We start from the raw sequence: 21,833 nt of genomic DNA on the forward strand, positions 1-21,833 counted from the left end.
CCATCTTTTACTTTTCCTTTTTATAATTCTAAGAATTGGAGATCTGATCTTAGCTTTCTTTCTGTTGTTCTTCCTTCTGCAATTTCTTCTTTTCTGTTTTGTTAAGAGAGCAATTGAGATCTTAGTTTTCTTTCTGTTTTGATTCTTCTGTGAATTTTCCATTTCTGTTTTGATACTAAAATCCTGATTGATCAATTTTTCTGAATTTTTTCACCTTAGAGTCTCTCATTTAGTGCAATTTACATTTTCCAGTTCTATGTTGATTTCCAACACCCAAATTCCTTTATTCTTTAAGCAATTTAATTTTTCTGGCAATTTAGATTCAGCAATTTAAAATTCTTGCACTTTAAGTTTCAGTTATTTACCTTTCTTGCAATTTAAGTTTCAGTTCTTTTAATTTCTTGCACTTTAAATTTCAGTAGTTTAACTTTTCTGCCATTTACTTTTCAAGTAATTTACATTCTGCAAATTTAGATTCATAGAAATTTACATTCTGTCAATCAATTTCCCATCAAATCATCAATATTAGCTTAACTAAATTTATCACCATACTAAAGTTGCTTGATCCATCAATCCCTGTGGGATCGACCTCACTCCTATGAGTTATTACTACTTGATGCGACCCTTTACATTTGCCAGTGAGTTTGTGTGGAATCGTTTTTCCCTCATCAAGTTTTTGGTGCCATTACCGGGATTGATTTAGATTGACAATGATTAAGTAGGTGATAATCTAGATTAAGAACTTTTTCTTTGTTTTTGTTAAGCATTTTAACTGTTTGAGATTTTTGTTTCAACTAATCTTAACCACACTCTAGCAGTAGAGTGTTTTATTTTAGTTTTCTGGTTTTGTTTGTGTTGTATGCCAGGAGGAAGAAGAAGTGCATCCACCTCTTTTGATTCTGAGCCAGAGAGGACATTTTTGAGATTGAGAAGAGAAGCAAGAGGGAAGGGAGTTATTGGAGAAGAAGAATCAGAAGAAGAGGATCAAGAGATGGAGGGAACCTACCAAATCTACCTGAGGATGTGGCTAACAACAATGGCCAGCTTCAGAGAAGAGTTTTAGCCTCTTACACTATCCCCAACCCAAGGAATTGTGGGAGCAGTATCCTAACCCCCAATGTCCATGCTAATAACTACGAACTAAAGCCTCAATTGATTACCTTGGTTCAGAACAATTGTCAATATGGAGGAAGTACTGTTGAAGATCCAAACCAACATCTCTCTATATTTTTGAGAATTTGTGATACTGTCAAAACCAATGGAGCCCACCATGACATCTACAAACTCTTGTTATTCCTATTTTCACTGAGAGACAAAGCCACATATTGGTTAGAAACCTTCCCTAAACAAAGCATCACCAATTGGGATGATTTGGTTAGCAAATTTTTAGCCAAATTCTATCCACCCCAAAGAGTCATTAAGCTAAAAACTAATATGCAAACCTTCAGACAGCTAGAAGGAGAATAATTGTATGAAGCCTGGGAGAGGTATAAAGCTTTGATCAGAAGGTGTCCAGAGGGAATGTTCAGTGAATGGGTGGAGTTACAGAATTTCTATGAAGGCTTGTCCTTGCCTTCGAGGAAAGCTTTGGATTATTCATCAGAAAGATCTTTGCAAATGATGAAAACTGCTCAAGAGGCACATGATCTTATAGACATGGTGGCCAACAATGAGTACTTCTACTCTTCTGAAAGGCAAGCAGCTCCAAAGAAAGGTGTATTCAAACTTGAAGGAGTTGATACAATCTTAGCTCAGAATAAACTCATGCACCAGCAGCTTCAACAACAAATTGAAATGATGTCAAAGAGGATGAATAGATTACAACTTGCAGCAGTGAGCACAACTAACCAACCACCAGTGGTGTGGGACAGCAAGAGGAAAGCTATGAAGAACAGCAGCCTGAACAAGTGCAGTACATGCACAATCAAGGCTCTGGACCAAATGATTTCCATGGAGACACTTACAACTCATCTTGGAGAAACCACCCCAATCTGAAATGGGGAGAGAACCAGAACTAGCAACCTTGGAAAAGGAACTCCAACCAAAATAACTTCCGCAACACAAACCACCAAAACCATCAAAACACTAACCAAAATCCATACAGAAAAACACAAAATAATCAACCTCAACCCAACTTCTATCCACCCAATAAACCATCAACTAACCAAAATAACTTTTATCCCCCATCTACATCCCACACTCAGCCACAACTGCCCCAAGAATCTCAAAGAATCTCCAACCTGGAGATGATGATAGAGAAAATGATCAAGCATCAAGAATTGGCCAACAAGAACCATGAAACTTCACTGAGGAACCTGGAAAGACAAATTAGACAATTGTCCATGAAAACAGTAGCTGAAAGATCAACCAATGCACTACCAAGTGACACTATTTCCAACCCCAAAGAAGAATGTAAAGAAATTCAACTTAGGAGTGGAAAGACATTAGAAAATAACAAAGAAGCTAACAAGAAGCCAGCAGAGGATGATAAGGCTAACAGCAAGGACAAATTGACAATTAAAGAAAAGGACCAGGAAGAGCTCAGAAAGAAGGATGAAGAGTCACAAGCTTCAAAGAAAGGAAAACAAGTCATGATAGAGCCTCCACAAGAACAGAGGAAGGAAGTTAAACATTACTTCCTTCCTCTGCCATACCCTCAAAGATTGCAAAGAGAGCTCAAGGATCAGCAATTTCCCAACTTTCTGGAAGTTTTTAAGAAGTTGGAAATCAACATCCCACTTGCTGAAGCATTGGAGCAGATACTTCTATATGTAAAATTTCTGAAAGAACTCATTAACAAGAAGAGAAGCTGGAATAAGAAGGAGACCATGCTCTTGACCCAAGAATGCAGTGTAGTGATTCAAAAAGGTCTCCCACCAAAACTCAAGGATTCCGGAAGCTTTTTTTTGCCTGGCACCATTGGCAACATATCCATTGATAAGGCATTGTGTGATCTAGGATCAAGTATCAATCTAATGCCCTTATCTATGATGAGAAAGTTGTCCATGGAAGAGGTGAAACCTATAAGGATGACCTTGCAACTTGCTGATAGATCAATGGTAATCCCTAATGGAGTGGTTGAGAATCTCTTAGTCAAGGTGGATAAGTTCATATTTTTGGCAGATTTTGTGATCTTGGATCTAGATGAGGAGGGAGGCAATTCTATCATATTAGGAAGGCCTTTCCTAGCTACAGCAAGGGCCATCATTAATGTGGAACAAGGAAAAATGACTTTGAGGGCACATAATGAGAAGATCACTCTAAATGTCTTTAAGGAAATACAGCATACTGCTGAAGAGAAAAGCTGCATGAGAGTTGAAGAAGAAGACTTGCATTGGAAGGAAAAACCCAAAGAAGCACTCGTCAACTCACCTTTGAAGCAGAAGACAGACAGTGGAGAAGAACAAAAGGGTAATGAAAATATGACAGCTGAGAAGGGACTACAAGAAGAGGTTAAGAATTTGATCACTAGAAAGAAAGCCCCTGACATAAAGCCTGTTGCCAAGACAGAAGGGTCACCGAAGAAAGGAAAGAAGAGCAAGAAAAATGGTCCAAAAGGGTGGAGAAACAAAAGAATCCCAATTGAAGGGTTCTCGAAAGGAGACAAAGTGAAACTGATCTACCAACAGTTAGAGACAGACCCACAAACTGATGATTTTTACATTATCAATAAGATACTCTCATTGGAGTATATAGAGATTGATCATCAAAGCATAGGAAAAGGGCTCACAGTGAGAGGGGACAAGCTGAGGCACCATAATCATCAACCACCCTAACAAGGAACCAATGTCAAGCTAGTGACAGTAAAAGAGCGCTCCATGGGAGGTAGCCCATGATTTAATATTCTTTCTTTTGTCTTAATTTCAATAATTAATGGTTCTTCTAACATAAATCTGAGCTCTCATGAGTAGATTTAATAACTGCACATATCATTTTGAAGCATATGTCTGATTCCTAAGTTTGGTGTGCCTAAAGGCACTCTAAAATGGCTTTTCAAGCATGCTGACCATATAACCATTTTAGGATATATATATCATTCATTCTATTGAAGTATATAGCCAAACATTAAGTTTGGTGTTCTACATATGCTGTAAGTTTCAAGAAAGTCACTTCTACTCAAAGACTCAAATTCATGAAATAGATAAACCATATCTTGCATCATTTTATGAATTTATTTTATTAAGGTGGAAAATAAAATGTTACTTGCAATGAATATACTAACTATGATAGGAATTATTTGGGTTTCATATAAATCATTTGGCATAATAAGTTTGGTGTTCACCAATATTCTATTCAATCTCAAAGGGGCAAAGTTGGTTATTCATAAATAAGGAACATATAGCAAATCTTATTTTTGCTTTTCCATACTTTTTACTTGATAACCACTACCTTGCTAAATTCAAATTTTGTACTTACTATTGCCTTGATTGAAATTGATAAGTATGCAGAAGATTAAGGAAGGGACAAAAAACATGCAAGTACGGATGTCACAAGGAGGAAAAGTGAGTCACATGTGCTTGGGAATTGCTTTTTGGGAAGCAAAAATCTGCAAAGTTTAGCACCTAGGAGACTGAACCACATGCCCAATGAAAAGGTGGTCCTTGTCCTCATCCTTCCTTACATGCACACCATTCATTCTAACTCTTTCAAAAGACATCCTAGCCATCCAATCTTCATTAAAGTTACTATAAATAGAATCACTTGGACTATGCCTCATAACCCAACTTTCACACTCCGTGCATTGAAAAATTTAGCTTTCGGTTTCCTTAAGAAAAAGTCCTAGCAACCGTGTTCTGTGAGCCCTAAACCACACTTGTCTCCTTAATCTTTTATTCTTGCTTCACCAGTAAGCCAAACACTCATCCTAAGAGTCACAAAAATCCCCTCTCCCTCACCATTCTTCAATTCTCCACTCGGCCTACCCTCCTTCCCTAATTAATGGCTTCGTCAAGTTCCAGAAGAAGGAAAGGGAAGCAACTAGTTGAAGCTGAACCACCAACCTATGATGACAAAAGATTTAAATCTCAATTTCATGAGTCACGATATCATAAATTGATGGAATCAAAAGAAGTCATTCCAGAGATTGGTTTCAGATTGAAAGAAGGAGAATACCCCATCATGAGAAGGATAATCGAACAGAGAAGAAGGGAACTCTTGTGTGAACCTCTCACAAACATAAGTGCAACCATGATAAGGGAGTTCTATGCAAATGCTATATAGCCAAGCAAAACCAGCCTTCCTTACAAGAGCTATGTTAGGGAGGGTTGATGTGGATTTCAGCCCATCATCCATCATGAGGGTCTTGCAGATAAGAGTGATACCCTTTGGAGAACCCAGCTTTGATGAAAGAATGAAGGGTGAAAATGATCCTGATGAGCTACTAAATGGTTTATGCTTGGAAGGCAAAGACTAGGAAAGGGATTCAGATGGGGATCCAAGCTACTTAAAGAGGATTGATCTCATACCTGAAGCCAAAGGTTGGTATGAGATAGTAAGAAGATCCATACTCCCCACGGGAAATACCTTAGAGGTCACAATAAAGAGAGCAATTCTGACATACTGCATACTCAGAGGAGGAGAAATCAATGTCCCACAGCTCATATTAGACAACATCCAAGAAATGGCTGAGGATAGCAGCAAATCAAGCAGACTTAGTCACCCAAGTACTTTTTTGAGGCTGTGCAATAGAGCATGGGTACTCTTTGAGGATGAAAATGCAGATCGGGTAAAAGGAGGCAGAGGAATCACTAAGCAAAGGATGGAAGGTGTCACTGACACCCAGGAGGAGAGAAGAACTCAAGGATGAAGAAGGATACCACAAACGGAGGAGGGACAAGCTTCTGGCGCAATGGACTTAAGCCAAATGCAAAGAGCCATTGAAGAAATGTCTCAGCAGTATATAAGAGCACATGAGCAATAACAAGAGCAAATACTAGAGGCAGCAAGAGCAATATTTGAGATCTCAGGAGCAACAAGTGAATTGGAAGCTAAAGATGATGGAATAACAACAAAACTTCCAGCTGAAGGTGATGGACCAGCAGAGAGAATTCCAAGCAAGAATTCTGGAGCAGCAGAGGGAACAATTTAGTCACTCTCGAGAATCATTCGACAAATTGTTTCAACAACAAGCTGAACAGGAGAAGTACCTCCAGAATTTTTGTCAATGGAAGAATATATACCACACAGCTAGAGAAGCTCGGCACTTAGACAGGATTGATTATGATATTGATGGGTGGAAATTAGATTCCACACCTAAACTCACCGGCAAGTGTACCGGGTCGCATCAAGTAGTAATTACTCACAAGAGTGAGGTCGATCCAACAGGGATTGATGGATTGAGCAATTTTAGCTAGGTGATGAATTTAGTTAAGCGAATAGTTGATTATTTGAGTGATTTTAATTCACAGAAGCTGAATTGCAAGTAAATAGAAGTGAAAAATGTAAATTGAGCAGAAAAATAGAGTGCAGAAGGTAAATTGATTGAATCTAAAGGTACAAAAAGATTAAATTGCATGAAACTTAGAGTGCAAGAAAGTAAATGAACTGAAACTTAAATTGCAAGAAAAGTAAATAGCTGAAACTTAAAGTGCAAGAAATGTAAATTTGATGAATCTAAATTGCTGAAAAATGTAAATTGCTTGAAGATAAAAAGGATTTAGGTGCTGGGAGTTGAAATTGAATAAGAAATTGCAAACTAAAGTAATCAGAAAGCTTTGAGATGCCAGATTTTAGATCTGGATCTCAGTAGCAAGGAAAGAAATGGAAAATTTCTTCAAGAAATAAAACAGCAAGAGAATTTGAGTCAATTGTGAAATCCTTGAAGAGAAATTGAAGATCGAAGAAGAGAAATGAGGTTAGAAAGCAGATCTAACTCTCAATTACTCTCCTGATCAAGCAAAATATGGATTTGCAGAAGAAATTGAAATTTAAAATATCAGAAGAAACTCAGATCCAAATTCAATAGAATTTTCCAATTGCAATCCAAAAACCCAAAACAGAAAAGTAGAAGTTGCAGATGAACGAAATTGGGAAAAAGAAAGAATTAAAATAAGATCTAATCCTTAGAACAATTGAGAAGAGAGGTAAAACATGATTCTCAAACATAGAATCAATGAAGCTCTTCAATCCAAATTCAAATTCTAGGAACAGAAATTAAAGCTTGCAGAAGAAAGAAAAATGTAGAAAGAAAACCAGATCCAATTCCCAAATCCCAAATTCAAAACAAGAGAGAAAACTAAAACTTCGCTAAAGGTAAAACTAAAAATGAGCAAAAAGTTAAAAGTCCTCTACAAATCAAATCAACTCCTATATATACACTTTCTATTTTGGTCTTCAAAGCTTGGAGTGGGCTTTCCAAAGTTGGCCTTGGATGAGAAATGGATTTGAAGAAGGATGGGTCCGGTTTGGCTTTGGTTCAATTGAAGTGGTCCGGTTTGACTTTGGTTCAAGTTGGTTTGGTTTGAGGGATTGATGAGCGGATAATTTATACGCTTTTTGACATTGTTTTTAGTATGTTTTTAGTAGAATCTAGTTACTTTTAGGGATGTTTTCAATAGTTTTTATGTTAAATTCACATTTCTGGACTTTACTATGAGTTTGTGTGTTTTTCTGTGATTTCAGGTATTTTCTGGCTGAAATTGAGGGACTTGAGCAGAAATCAGATTCAGAGGTTGAAAAAGGACTGCTGATGCTGTTGGATTCTGACCTCCCTGCACTCAAAGTGGATTTTTTGGAGCTACAGAACTCGAAATGGCGCGCTTCTAATTGCGTTGGAAAGTAGACATCCAGGGCTTTCCAGCAATATATAATAGTCCATACTTTGGCCAAGAATTGACGACGTAAACTGGCGTTCAACGCCAGCCTTCTGCCCAAATCTGGCGTCCAGCGCCAGAAAAGGATCCAAAACCAGAGTTGAACGCCCAAACTGGCACAGAAACTGGCGTTCAACTCCACAAATGGCCTCTGCACGTGCCACACTTAAGCTCAGCCCAAACACACACCAAGTGGGCCCCGGAAGTGGATTTGTACATCAATTACTTACTCATGTAAACCCTAGTAGCTAGTTTATTATAAATAGGACCTCTTACTATTGTATTAGGCATCTTTGGATTACCTTATGATCCTTTGATCACATTTTAGGGGCCTGGCCATCTCGGCCATGCTTGGACCTTCACTTATGTATTTTCATACGGTAGAGTTTCTACACTCCATAGATTAAGGTGTGGAGCTCTGCTGTTCCTCAATGAATTAATGCAAAGTACTACTGTTTTCTATTCAATTCTTCTTATTTCACTTCTAAGATATCCATTCGCACCCAAGAACGTGATGAAGGTGATGATTATGTGTGACGCTCATCATCCTTCTCCCCTATGAACGCGTGCCTGACAAACACTTCCGTTCTACATGAAATAAGCTAGAATGAATATCTCTTAGATCTCCTAACCAGAATCTCCGTGGCGTAAGCTAGAATGATGGCGGCATTCAAGAGAATCCGGAAGGTCTAAACCTTGTCTGCGGTATTCTGAGTAGGATTCAATGATTAAATGACTGTGACGAGCTTCAAACTCGCGATTGTTGGGCGTTAGTGACAGACGCAAAAGGAGGGTGAATCCTATTCCAGCATGATCGAGAACCGACAGATGATTGGCCGTGCTGTGACAGAGCATGTGAGCATATCTTTCACTGAGAGGAGGGGATGTAGCCACTGACAACGGTGATGCCCTTGCATAAAGCCAGCCATGAAAAGGAGTAAGACTGATTGGATGAAGATAGCAGGAAAGCAGAGGTTCAGAGGAACAAAAAGCATCTCCATTCGCTTATCTGAAATTCCTACCAATGATTTACATAAGTATCTCTATCCCTATTCTCTTATTTATTATTCGAAAACTCCATAATTATTTTATATCCGCCTGACTGAGATTTACAAGGTGACCATAGCTTGCTTCATACCAACAATCTCCGTGGGATTCGACCCTTACTCACGTAAGGTATTACTTGGACGACCCAGTGCACTTGCTGGTTAGTTGAACGGAGTTGTGTCCACACATAGAGCCACAATGAGGATTCAATACAATTATATATTGTTAATCACACACAAGTACAAAGAACGTGGAACACAATTTCGTGCACCAAGTTTTTGGCGCCGTTGCCGGGGATTGTTTGAGTTTTCGGCAAGCTTTTGGTCCGGTAATATCAGTGCCAAGTCTGATCCGGCAACAACACCAAGTTTTTGGCGCCGTTGCCGGGGATTGTTTGAGTTTGGACAACTAACGGTTCATCCTGTTGCTCAGATTAGGTAATTTTCTTTTTATTTTATTTTCAAAAATTTTTCAAAAATATTTCTAAAATTTTCTCATCTGTTTTCGAAAAAAATAAAAATGTTTTCAAAAATAAATTATTCTATGGCTTCAAAATTTTTAAGAATGAATTCTAGTGTTTCATGAAATATGTTGAATCATATCTGGCTGTAAAGCCATACCCAAACTACTTTGGGATTGGTATTCAACTAATCACTCCAGCCCATGTAATTATATGTTGTAGCCTGGCTGGCTGTAAAGCCATGTCTAAATTTATTTGGACTGAGGCAGCAATTTGTTATCAAGAGCAAGCTAGTTGGAGCTAATCCACCTGCTACTGTTCCTGATCTACCTGCTGAAGCTTGGCTGGCCATTGGCCATGTCTAGTGTTTTGGACTGGAGCTTTCATTGAAAGCTTGGCTGGCTAGTGAGCCATGTCTAATTCCTGGACTGAAGCTTTAGACTAAGAATGCAAGATTCCTGGAATTCATGTTAAAAATTTTGGAATCCTTATTTTCCTTTTTCAAATTAATTTTCGAAAAAAAAATATATACAAAAAAAAATTAGAAAATCATAAAAATCAAAAATATTTTTGTGTTTCTTGTTTGAGTCTTGAGTCATATCATAAGTTTGGTGTCAATTGCATGTGCATCTTGCATTTTTCGAAAATATCATGCATTCATAGTGTTCTTCATGATCTTCAAGTTGTTCTTGGTAAGTCTTCTTGTTTGATCTTGATGATTTTTTGTTTTGTGTCTTTTCATGTTTTTCATATGCATTCTTGAATTCTTAGTGTCTAAGCATTAAAGAATTCTAAGTTTGGTGTCTTGCATGTTTTCTTTGCATTAAAGATTTTTCAAAATTGTATCTTGATGTTCATTATGACATTCAAAGTGTTCTTGGTGTTCATCTTGACATTCATAGCATTCTTGCATGCATTCATTGTTTTGATCTAAAAATTTCATGCATTGCATATTTTTCATGTTTTTCATAAAAATTTCAAAAATAAAAAAAAAATATCTTCCCCTTTTTCTCTCATCAAATTCGAAAATTTGAGTTGACTTTTTCAAAAATTTTTAAAATCAAATTGTTTCTCATGAGTCAAATCAAATTTTCAATTTGAAAATCTTATCTTTTTCAAAATCTTTTTCAAAAATCAAATCTTTTTCAAAATTCTTAGTTATTTTCGAAAATTCCAAAAATATTTTTCAAAAATCTTTTTCTTATTTTTGTACCAAATTTTTGAAAATAACATAATCAATTAATGTTTTGATTCAAAAATTTGAAGTTTGTTACTTGCTTGTTAAGAAAGATTCAAACTTTAAGTTCTAGAATCATATCTTGTGATTTCTTATGAATCAAGTCATTAATTGTGATTTTAAAAATCAAATCTTTTTCAAAACTAATTTCAATCATATCTTTTCAAAAATATCTTCTTATCTTATCTTTTTCAAAATATCTTTTCAAAAATCTTTTCTAACTTCCTAACTTCTTATCTTTTCAAAAATTGTTTCAACTAACTAACTAACTTTTTGTTTGTTTCTTAACTTTTTCAAAACCACCTAACTAATTCTCCCTTTCTAATTTTCGAAAATATCTCCCCCTTTTTCAAAAATTTCTTTTTAATTAACTAATTATTTTTATTTTCATTTTTATTTCAAAAAATTTTCGAAAAATACTAACAAATTTTCAAAAACCAATTTTCAAAAATCACTAACTCCTTTTCAAAATAATTTTCGAAAATTATACCTCCCCCATCCTATTCTATTTATTCATTCATATCCTAACATCTCATCTCACATCTCTTCCATTCTCACAATTGTGTTTCTTCCTTTATATTACATTCTTTGTCTCCCCCTTTTCTTCCACTCACAAAGGGATCCCTATACTGTGGTATAAAGGATCTCTATTATTATTATTATTATTTTTCTGTGCCTTCTTCTTTGTCATATGAGCAGGAGCAAGGATAAGAACATTCTTGTGGAAGCAGATCCAGAACCTGAAAGGACTCTGAAGAGAAAATTTAGAGAAGCTAAAATACAACAATCCAGAGATAACCTTTCAGAAATTTTCGAACAAGCAGAGGAGATGGCAGCCGAAAATAATAATAATGTAAGGAAGATGCTTGGTGACTTTACTACACCTAATTCCAATTTACATGGAAGAAGCATCTCCATTCCTGCCATTGGAGCAAACAACTTTGAGCTGAAACCTCAATTAGTTTCTCTGATGCAGCAGAACTGCAAGTTTCATGGACTTCCATCTGAAGATCCTTTTCAGTTCTTAACTGAATTCTTGCAGATATGTGATACTGTAAAGACTAATAGAGTAGATCCTGAAGTCTACAGGCTCATGCTTTTCCCTTTTGCTGTAAGAGACAGAGCTAGATTATGGTTGGATTCTCAACCCAAAGACAGCCTGAACTCTTGGGATAAGCTGGTCACGGCTTTCTTAGCCAAGTACTTTCCTCCTCAAAAGCTGAGCAAGCTTAGAGCTGATGTTCAAACCTTCAGACAGAAAGAAGGTGAATCTCTCTATGAAGCTTGGGAAAGATACAAACAGTTGACCAAAAAGTGTCCTTCTGACATGCTTTCAGAATGGACCATCCTGGATATATTCTATGATGGTTTATCTGAGCTATCAAAGATGTCACTGGACACTTCTGCAGGTGGATCCATTCACCTAAAGAAAACGCCTGCAGAAGCTCAAGAACTCATTGACATGGTTGCTAATAACCAGTTCATGTACACTTCTGAAAGGAATCCTGTGAATAATGGGACGCCTATGAAGAAGGGAGTTCTTGAGGTTGATACTCTGAATGCCATATTGGCTCAGAATAAAATATTGACTCAGCAAGTCAATATGATCTCTCAGAGTCTGCATGGAATGCAAGCTGCATCCAACAGTACTCAAGAGGCTTCTCCTGAAGAAGAAGCTTATGATCCTGAGAACCCTGCAATAGCAGAGGTAAATTACTTAGGTGAACCTTATGGAAACACCTATAACTCAACATGGAGAAATCATCCAAATTTCTCATGGAAGGATCAAAAGCCCCAACAAGGCTTTAATAATGGTGGAAGAAACAGGTTTAGCAATAGCAAGCCTTTTCCATCATCAACTCAGCAACAGACAGAGAACTCTGAACAAAATGCTTCTAATTTAGCAAATCTAGTCTCTGATCTATCTAAGGCCACTGTAAGTTTCATGAATGAAACAAGGTCTTCCATTAGAAATCTGGAAGCACAAGTGGGCCAGCTGAGTAAAAGGATCACTGAAATCCCTCCTAGTACTCTCCCAAGCAATACAGAAGAGAACCCAAAAGGAGAGTGCAAGGCCATTGACATAAGCTCCATGGCCGAACCTGTGAGGAGAGGAGAGGACGTGAATCCCAAGGAGGAAGACCTCCAGGGACGTCCAGTGATCAATAAGGAGTTTCCCTCTGGGGAACCAAAGGACTCTGAGGCTCATCTAGAGACCATAGAGATTCCATTGAACCTCCTTATGCCCTTCATGAGCTCTGATGAGTATTCCTCTTCTGAAGAGAATGAGGATGTCACTGAAGAGCAAACTGCCAAGTTTCTTGGTGCAATCATGAAGCTGAATGCCAAATTGTTTGGCATTGATGCTTGGGAAGTTGAACCTCCCTTGTTCATCAATGAACTAAGTGATCTGGATCAACTGACATTGCCTCAGAAGAGACAGGATCCTGGAAAGTTCATAATACCCTGTACCATAGGCACCATGATCTTTAAGGCTCTGTGTGACCTTGGTTCAGGAATAAACCTCATGCCCCTCTCTGTAATAGAGAAACTGGGAATCTATGGGGTGCAAGCTGCTAAAATCTCACTAGAGATGGCAGACAGCTCAAGAAGACAGGCTTATGGACAAGTAGAAGATGTATTAGTAAAGGTTGAGGGCCTTTACATACCTACTGATTTCATAGTCCTGGATACTGGAAAGGAAGAGGATGAATCCATCATCCTAGGAAGACCTTTCCTGGCCACAGCAAGGGCTGTGATTGATGTTGACAGAGGTGAAATAGTCCTTCAATGGAATGAGAACTCCCTTGTATTCAAAACTCAAGGATCTCCCTCTGCAACCATGGAGAGGAAGCTTGAAAAGCTTCTCTCAAAGCAGAGTCAACCAGAGCCCCCACAGTCAAACTCTAAGTTTGGTGTTGGGAGGCCACAACCAAACTCTAAGTTTGGTGTTGAACTCCCATATCCAAACTCTAAGTTTGGTGTTGGAGAGTCTCAACAAAGCTCTGCACATCTGTGAGGCTCCATGAGAGCCCACTGTCAAGCTATTGACATTAAAGAAGCGCTTGTTGGGAGGCAACCCAATATTTATCTAATTCTTATTGTTTTTCATGTTTTCTTAGGTTCATGATCATGTGGAGTCACAAAATAAATATAAAAATTGAAAACGGAATCAAAAATAGCAGAAGAAAAATCACACCCTGGAGGAGCATCTGTCTGGCGTTCAAACGCCAGAACAGAGCATAGTTCTGGCGCTGAACGCCCAGAATGGGAGCATCCTGGCGCTGAACGCCCAGAACAAGCATGGTTCTGGCGTTCAACGCCAGAAATGGCAGCAAAGGGGCGTTGAACGCCCAAAATGGGCACCAACCTGGCGCTGAATGCCCAGAGTTGTGTGCAAGGGCATTTTACATGCCTAAATTGGTGCAGGGATGTAAATGCCTTGACACCTCAGGATCTGTGGACCCCACAGGATCCCCACCTACCTCATCATCTCTCTTCCCATTCATGATCATCCCTTCTTTTTTTTCCATTTACCACTCACATCCATACACCCACTACCTTCAAAAAAATTCAATATCTCTCCCCCACCCAATCCCACCCATATGGCCGAATACACACTCCCATCCATCTCCTCCATATCTTCTTCTTATTCTTCTATTCTTTCTTCTTTTGCTCGAGGGCGAGCAACATTCTAAGTTTGGTGTGGTAAAAGCATAGCTTTTTTGTTTTTTCCATAACCATTGATGGCACCTAAGGCCAGAGAAACCTATAGAAAGAGGAAAGGGAAGACAAAAGCTTCCATCAAGGGTCTATAGCTCAGTGGTAGAACATTTGACTGCAAATCAAGAGATCCCTGAGATACCTCAGGGGATTCATTTTCTTCCACACAATTATTGGAAGCAACTAAGGGTGGAACATCAGGAGCACTCCATCATCCTTCATGAAATCAGAGAAGATCTAAAAGCAATGAAGGAGGAGCAGCAAAGACAAGGAAGAGACATAGAAGAGCTCAAGGACATCACTAAGGTGGACTCATTCCTTGTTCTTACTCTCTCTATTTTTTCGTTTTCTATGTTATGTGCTTATCTATGTTTGTGTCTTCATTACATGATCATTAGTAGTTAGTAAATTTGTCTTAAAGATATGAATGTCCTATGAATCCATCACCTCTCTTAAAAGAAAAATATTTTAATTCAAAAGAACAAGAAGTACATGAGTTTCGAATTTATCCTTGAACTTAGCTTAATTATATTGATGTGGTGACAATGCTTCTTGTTTTCTGAATGTATACTTGAACAGTGCATATGTCTTTTAAAGTTGTTGTTTAAGAATGTTAAATATGTTGGCTCTTGAAAGAATGATGACTAGGAGACATGTTATTTGATAATCTGAAAAATCATAAAAATGATTCTTGAAGCAAGAAAAAGCAGCAAAAAAAAAAAAAAACAAAGCTTGCAGAAAAAAAAATAATAGAAAGAAAAAGAAAAAGCAAGCAGAAAAAGCCAATAACCCTTAAAACCAAAAGGCAAGGGCAAATAAAAAGGATCCCAAGGCTTTGAGCATCAGTGGATAGGAGGGCCTAAAGGAATAAAATCCTGGTCTAAGCGGCTAAACCAAGCTGTCCCTAACCATGTGCTTGTGGCGTGTAGGTGTCAAGTGAAAACTTGAGACTGAGCGGTTAAAGTCAAGGTCCAAAGCAAAAACAAAGAGTGTGCTTAAGAACCCTGGACACCTCTAATTGGGGACTTTAGCAAAAGCTGAGTCACAATCTGAAAAGGTTCACCCAATTATGTGTCTGTGGCATTTATGTATCCGGTGGTAATACTGGAAAACAAAATGCTTAGGGCCACGGCCAAGACTCATAAAGAAGCTGTGTTCAAGAATCATCATACTGAACTAGGAGAGTCAATAACACTATTCGAAATCTGAAGTTCCTATAGATGCCAATCATTCTGAACCTCAACGGATAAAGTGAGATGCCAAAACTATTCAAGAGGCAAAAAGCTATAAGTCCCGCTCATATGATTGGAGCTATGTTTCATTGATAGTTTGGAATTTATAGTATATTCTCTTCTTTTTATCCTATTTGATTTTCAGTTGCTCGGGGACAAGCAACAATTTAAGTTTGGTGTTGTGATGAGCGGATAATTTATACGCTTTTTGACATTGTTTTTAGTATGTTTTTAGTAGAATCTAGTTACTTTTAGGGATGTTTTCATTAGTTTTTATGTTAAATTCACATTTCTGGACTTTACTATGAGTTTGTGTGTTTTTCTGTGATTTCAGGTATTTTCTGGCTGAAATTGAGGGACTTGAGCAGAAATCAGATTCAGAGGTTGAAAAAGGACTGCTGATGCTGTTGGATTCTGATCTCCCTGCACTCAAAGTGGATTTTTTGGAGCTACAGAACTCGAAATGGCGCGCTTCCAATTGCGTTGGAAAGTAGACATCCAGGGCTTTCCAGCAATATATAATAGTCCATACTTTGGCCAAGAATTGACGACGTAAACTGGCGTTCAACGCCAGCCTTCTGCCCAAATCTGGCGTCCAGCGCCAGAAAAGGATCCAAAACCAGAGTTGAATGCCCAAACTGGCACAGAAACTGGCGTTTAACTCCACAAATGGCCTCTGCACGTGCCACACTTAAGCTCAGCCCAAACACACACCAAGTGGGCCCCGGAAGTGGATTTGTACATCAATTACTTACTCATGTAAACCCTAGTAACTAGTTTATTATAAATAGGACCTCTTACTATTGTATCAAGCATCTTTGGATTACCTTATGATCCTTTGATCACGTTTTAGGGGCCTGGCCATCTCGGCCATGCTTGGACCTTCACTTATGTATTTTCATACGGTAGAGTTTCTATACTCCATAGATTAAGGTGTGGAGCTCTGCTGTTCCTCAATGAATTAATGCAAAGTACTACTGTTTTCTATTCAATTCTTCTTATTTCGCTTCTAAGATATCCATTCGCACCCAAGAACGTGATGAAGGTGATGATTATGTGTGACGCTCATCATCCTTCTCCCCTATGAACGCGTGCCTGACAAACACTTCCGTTCTACATGAAATAAGCTAGAATGAATATCTCTTAGATCTCCTAACCAGAATCTCCGTGGCGTAAGCTAGAATGATGGCGGCATTCAAGAGAATCCGGAAGGTCTAAACCTTGTCTGCGGTATTCTGAGTAGGATTCAATGATTGAATGACTGTGACGAGCTTCAAACTCGCGATTGTTGGACGTTAGTGACAGACGCAAAAGGAGGGTGAATCCTATTCCAGCATGATCGAGAACCGACAGATGATTGGCCGTGCTGTGACAGAGCATGTGAGCATATCTTTCACTGAGAGGAGGGGATGTAGCCACTGACAACGGTGATGCCCTTGCATAAAGCCAGCCATGGAAAGGAGTAAGACTGATTGGATGAAGATAGCAGGAAAGCAGAGGTTCAGAGGAACAAAAAGCATCTCCATTCGCTTATCTGAAATTCCTACCAATGATTTACATAAGTATCTCTATCCCTATTCTCTTATTTATTATTCGAAAACTCCATAATTATTTTATATCCGCCTGACTGAGATTTACAAGGTGACCATAGCTTGCTTCATACCAACAATCTCCGTGGGATTCGACCCTTACTCACGTAAGGTATTACTTGGACGACCCAGTGCACTTGCTGGTTAGTTGAACGGAGTTGTGTCCACACATAGAGCCACAATGAGGATTCAATACAATTATATATTGTTAATAACACACAAGTACAAAGAACGTGGATCACAATTTCGTGCACCAGGGATCCTCCCAGGGAAGCGCTCCGCTTGGTATAGTGAGCATAACGCTCACTTGCCTTGTCAATTGCCAAGCTCCCTAGCCATAGCGCTCACTTTTTGAGCGCTCCGGTCACTTTTTTAGCGCTACACTCTTGGTTTGTTGATTTTGTGCCTTGGTTTGCATGGATTGGCACGAGAAAGTGAGAAGAAGAGAGCGCTGCGCTTGAGTTTTGGAGTGCTACCCTTGGCCCTTGCTAGGTTCCCCTCTTCAAACATTGGCCAATGCATTGTGCTTCCTTGTTTTGTTTGGCCTTGTGCCTTGCTCCATTGCCAAAGAAGGCACAAAAAAGGTAAAAGAATGGAGCGCCACACTCAAAGTTTTGAGCGCTCCTTCCTTGGCCAGCCTTGTGCATGCTTCCCTGGGCTTGGATGCGCGAGAAAGGGAACAAAAGAGAGCACTACACTCTCAATTTTGAGCGCCCTCTTGGTCCTTGGTGCGTGTTGTACCATTTGGTGCTTCCCCTGGGCTTGTTGTACTCACGCAAAAGTGAGCAAAAGAGAGCATAGCACTTCAATTTTTAAGCGCTACTTTTTGTGTCTTTGATGCGCCACGCTCTATGGTAATGGGCCATGCTTTTCAAAGCGTGGCCTAAGGTCCAAAGCGTGCCCAAACTTCAAAAGTGTGCCAAAATTCCTTTTTCCACCATTTCTTCACCTACAAGCAATCCAAACAACTAATCAAAGCTCCACCAAAATCACTAGATCTTTGCATTATTTATTAAATCAATGAATTTTAGCACAAAACCTATGATTTAGTATAAAATGAATGATGTTTGATTGGTTCAAGATAATCATGAAAATTCACTCCAATTACTTACTTATGGTGCAAGAAAGTGCATAAAACCTAATGAAACTAATGAAAAATGCTTGTAAAACTAGTATAAGATGACTTGTCATCAGATCTAGTGACTCAAGCGAAGCTGAACTACATAGTCTGTGGCATGCCAGTGTTAAATAGAGAGATCAAACCATTCATGGAGTGCCAGGAATTGGTAAACAAGCAAAGAGCAAGAGCCCATGGAAATATAGAATGAATGGAACAAAGGCTGAAGGATGCTGGACTTTGGAATCAGGTAGACTAGTCTTGGCCTCAGAGATGCCCTGTTGAAGATCCACAAGAAACAAGCAAGAAGATACCAAAAGGTTGTATTGTTACTCAACTATTTATATCTTGCTGTGTTTTGGTTGGAAGTTTAATTGTATCCCTCTCTGATAGGTTACCCTTATCTGCATTCTGTTTGTCTATTCTCCTGTCACTTCTCAAAATAGATGTTCTAGTATAAGTGTTTGCATCACTCATCCTACTTGAATATATGTCTCGTTTCCCTTTTGCATGAATAAAAGAAAATGTTGAAACAGGAACCGAATGTCCAATGTGGTAGGAATAATAATAAAGTTCAGTGGTGGTATATATGTTTGATTGTTAAAGTAAGCTCAGTAATAAAGGATAAAGGTTAGGATGATCCCTTGTAGTGTGAACTTAGTTGATGTTGTAAAGCCTTCAATTAATAATTATCCTTGGAAAAAGAAAGAGAAAGAAAGGAAAGGAAGAAAAGCCAAGAATTGGCAAACAAAAAATGAAAGAAACAAATAATAAGGCTAGACACCAATAACTTGGACCTTAGAACATATGCCTGTGGTGCTTTTTGTACTAGGATCCGCTTGGACAAATAGGTTCTAAGGAGTATTTTAAAACTTGGTAACTTGGGTGGATTAATCCGGGATTATGAACCGAAAGTCCATTATCAAGAGCAACCTAGTTACAAGGCATTTAGTAACCCAAAGAGGTACTGGGCATCAATGTCTTAGGATGAATTATGAGCCAAGTGTCTGTGGTGAAGATGTGTTGACTGAAAAACAAAGCTAAAAAGCTACTGCAACACATAACACTTAGCTTTGAATAAAAGTATAAGCTTCTCAGCATGAAAGACAAAAGAAAATCAAAACACCAAGGATGGATGAATGACAAGGCTCACAGAAACAACTTTGGTTATCATTTAAAGGGATATTTCAATCCTAAAATCTAAAGAAAGTAGAGCTTCAATTACTTCTGCATAAAATTCCATGAACCAAATTCAATTACCTGCTAAATAAGGACATATATGCTTTTCTGTTTTCTTCCATTTCCTCTCATGTTTTAGTGCTTGCTTAGGAACAAGCAAGATTTAAGTTTGGTGTTGTGATGACAAGTCATCTTATGCTAGTTTCACAAGCATTTTTCATTTGTTTCATCAGGTTTTATGTACTTTCTTGCACAACAAGTAAGTGGTTGGAGTGGAATTTCATGATTATTATGATTCAATCAAACATCATCTATTTTATACAAAATCATGAGATTTATGCAAGAATTTAAGTGATTATTATGAATGATGCAAATTCTTATGATTTTAGTGAGACTTTGATTGCTTGTTTGGTTGATTTTAGGTGAGAAAATTAAGAGAAGGAGAAGCCCTGCAGAATAACGCTGCGTTCAAATAAAGAATGCCACACTCACTTGCGACGCGAACGCGTACAGGACGCTTACGCGTCAGGGGCAATTTTCGAAGACCCACGTGTACGCGTGCATGACGCGTATGCATGGATGTGGTTGGCCTTCGTTTTTGAAGAGAGCGCTACGTTCACTAAGCCAGCATTTTCGGGTAGATTTAAATTCGGAGGTGAAGTTCTGTAATCGACGTGCATGCGTGCATGACGCGCACGCGTCGATGGAGCACCTGGGAGGAACCACGCGAACGCTTGGGTGGAGCTGAAGCTTGGAAGTGGTATTTTACTACCCACGTGCACGCGCAGAAGACGCACACGCGTGGGCAGCGTTCACTAAGAAAACGTAGCACTCATTAAGTGAACGCCATTGAGGACGCGTACGCGTGAAAGGGGCGCGCGAGCATGTTGGGAGCTGAAGATTGATAGTGACGCGCACGCGTATGTGACGCGTACGCGTCGATGAGCAAAAACGCAAAAAGGACGCGCACACGCAAGGGACGCGCATGCCTGGATGAATGAACGCTGTGCTCACTTTGAGAACGCAACGTTCCCCTGGAAGCAGCACTCAAGCACCCAGTTCTGATCCATTTTCTTCACAGGCCAAAAAGCCCACTCCAAGTACTTGAGGACTGAAATAGAAATTGTATAAATAGAGAGGAATTTGATTTCATAGGGGAGCTCTTTTAATTTTCCTTTTAGAATTTTAGAATTGGAGATCAGATCTGAGTTTTCTTTTTTTGGTTTGTTTCCTCTCTTCTGCAATTTTTATTTTCTGTTTTTGGGTCTGGAAACTGGGATTGAAGAATTCTTCTGAATTTCTTCATCTTGAAGTCATCTTTTACTTTTCCTTTTTATAATTCTAAGAATTGGAGCTCTGATCTTAGCTTTATTTTTGTTTTTATTCCCTCTGCAATTTCTTCTTTTCTGTTTTGTTAAGAGATCAATTGAGATCTTAGTTTTCTTTCTGTTTTGATTTCATAGGGGAGCTCTTTTAATTTTCCTTTTAGAATTTTAGAATTGGAGATCAGATCTGAGTTTTCTTTTTTTGGTTTATTTCCTCTCTTCTGCAATTTTTATTTTCTGTTTTTGGGTCTGGGAACTGGGATTGAAGAATTCTTCTGAATTTCTTCATCTTGAAGTCATCTTTTACTTTTCCTTTTTATAATTCTAAGAATTGGAGCTCTGATCTTAGCTTTCTTTTTGTTGTTATTCCCTCTGCAATTTCTTCTTTTCTGTTTTGTTAAGAGAGCAATTGATATCTTAGTTTTCTTTCTGTTTTGATTCTTCTGCTTATTTTCCATTTCTGTTTTGATACTAATATCTTGATTGATCAATTTTTCTGAATTTCTTCACCTTAGAGTCTCTCATTTAGTGGAATTTACATTTTCCAGTTCTATTTTGATTCCCAACACCTAAATTCCTTTATTCTTCATGCAATTTAATTTTTCTGGCAATTTAGATTCAGTAATTTAAAATTCTTGCACTTTAAGTTTCAGTTATTTACTTTTCTTGCAATTTATGTTTCAGTTCTTTTAATTTCTTGCACTTTAAGTTTCAGCAGTTTAACTTTTCTGCCATTTACTTTTCAAGTAATTTACATTCTGCATATTTAGATTCATACCAATTTACATTCTGTCAATCAATTTCCCATCAAATCATCAATATTAGCTTAACTAAATTCATCACCATACTAAAGTTGCTTGATCCATCAATCCCTGTAGGATTGACCTCACTCCTATGAGTTATTACTACTTGATGCGACCCGGCACACTTGCCAGTGAGTTTATGTGGAATCGTTTTTCCCTCATCAGACGCCCACGCGTGGGTGACGCGTACGCGTGAGCGTGGAAATTTGATACTCCATGCGTACCCGTGAGTGACGCGCACGCTTTACCAGACCAACTTTGGAGGTAACGTTGGTTCACCAACATTCCCTCTAATGCCTTCGATAAAAAT

The 21,833-nt window shown here is 38.4% G+C and overlaps 1 non-coding gene across 1 annotated transcript; it reads right to left on the minus strand.

The window, feature by feature from the left end:
* Nucleotides 1–11,780: 11,780 nt before the first annotated feature.
* Nucleotides 11,781–11,888, minus strand: LOC112753439 (small nucleolar RNA R71). The gene has a single exon (XR_003177827.1). It is a non-coding gene; the product is annotated as a small nucleolar RNA R71 (small nucleolar RNA).
* Nucleotides 11,889–21,833: the final 9,945 nt, after the last annotated feature.

This window comes from Arachis hypogaea, chromosome 15, assembly GCF_003086295.3.
Source record: "Arachis hypogaea cultivar Tifrunner chromosome 15, arahy.Tifrunner.gnm2.J5K5, whole genome shotgun sequence".
Classification (NCBI taxonomy): domain Eukaryota; kingdom Viridiplantae; phylum Streptophyta; class Magnoliopsida; order Fabales; family Fabaceae; genus Arachis; species Arachis hypogaea.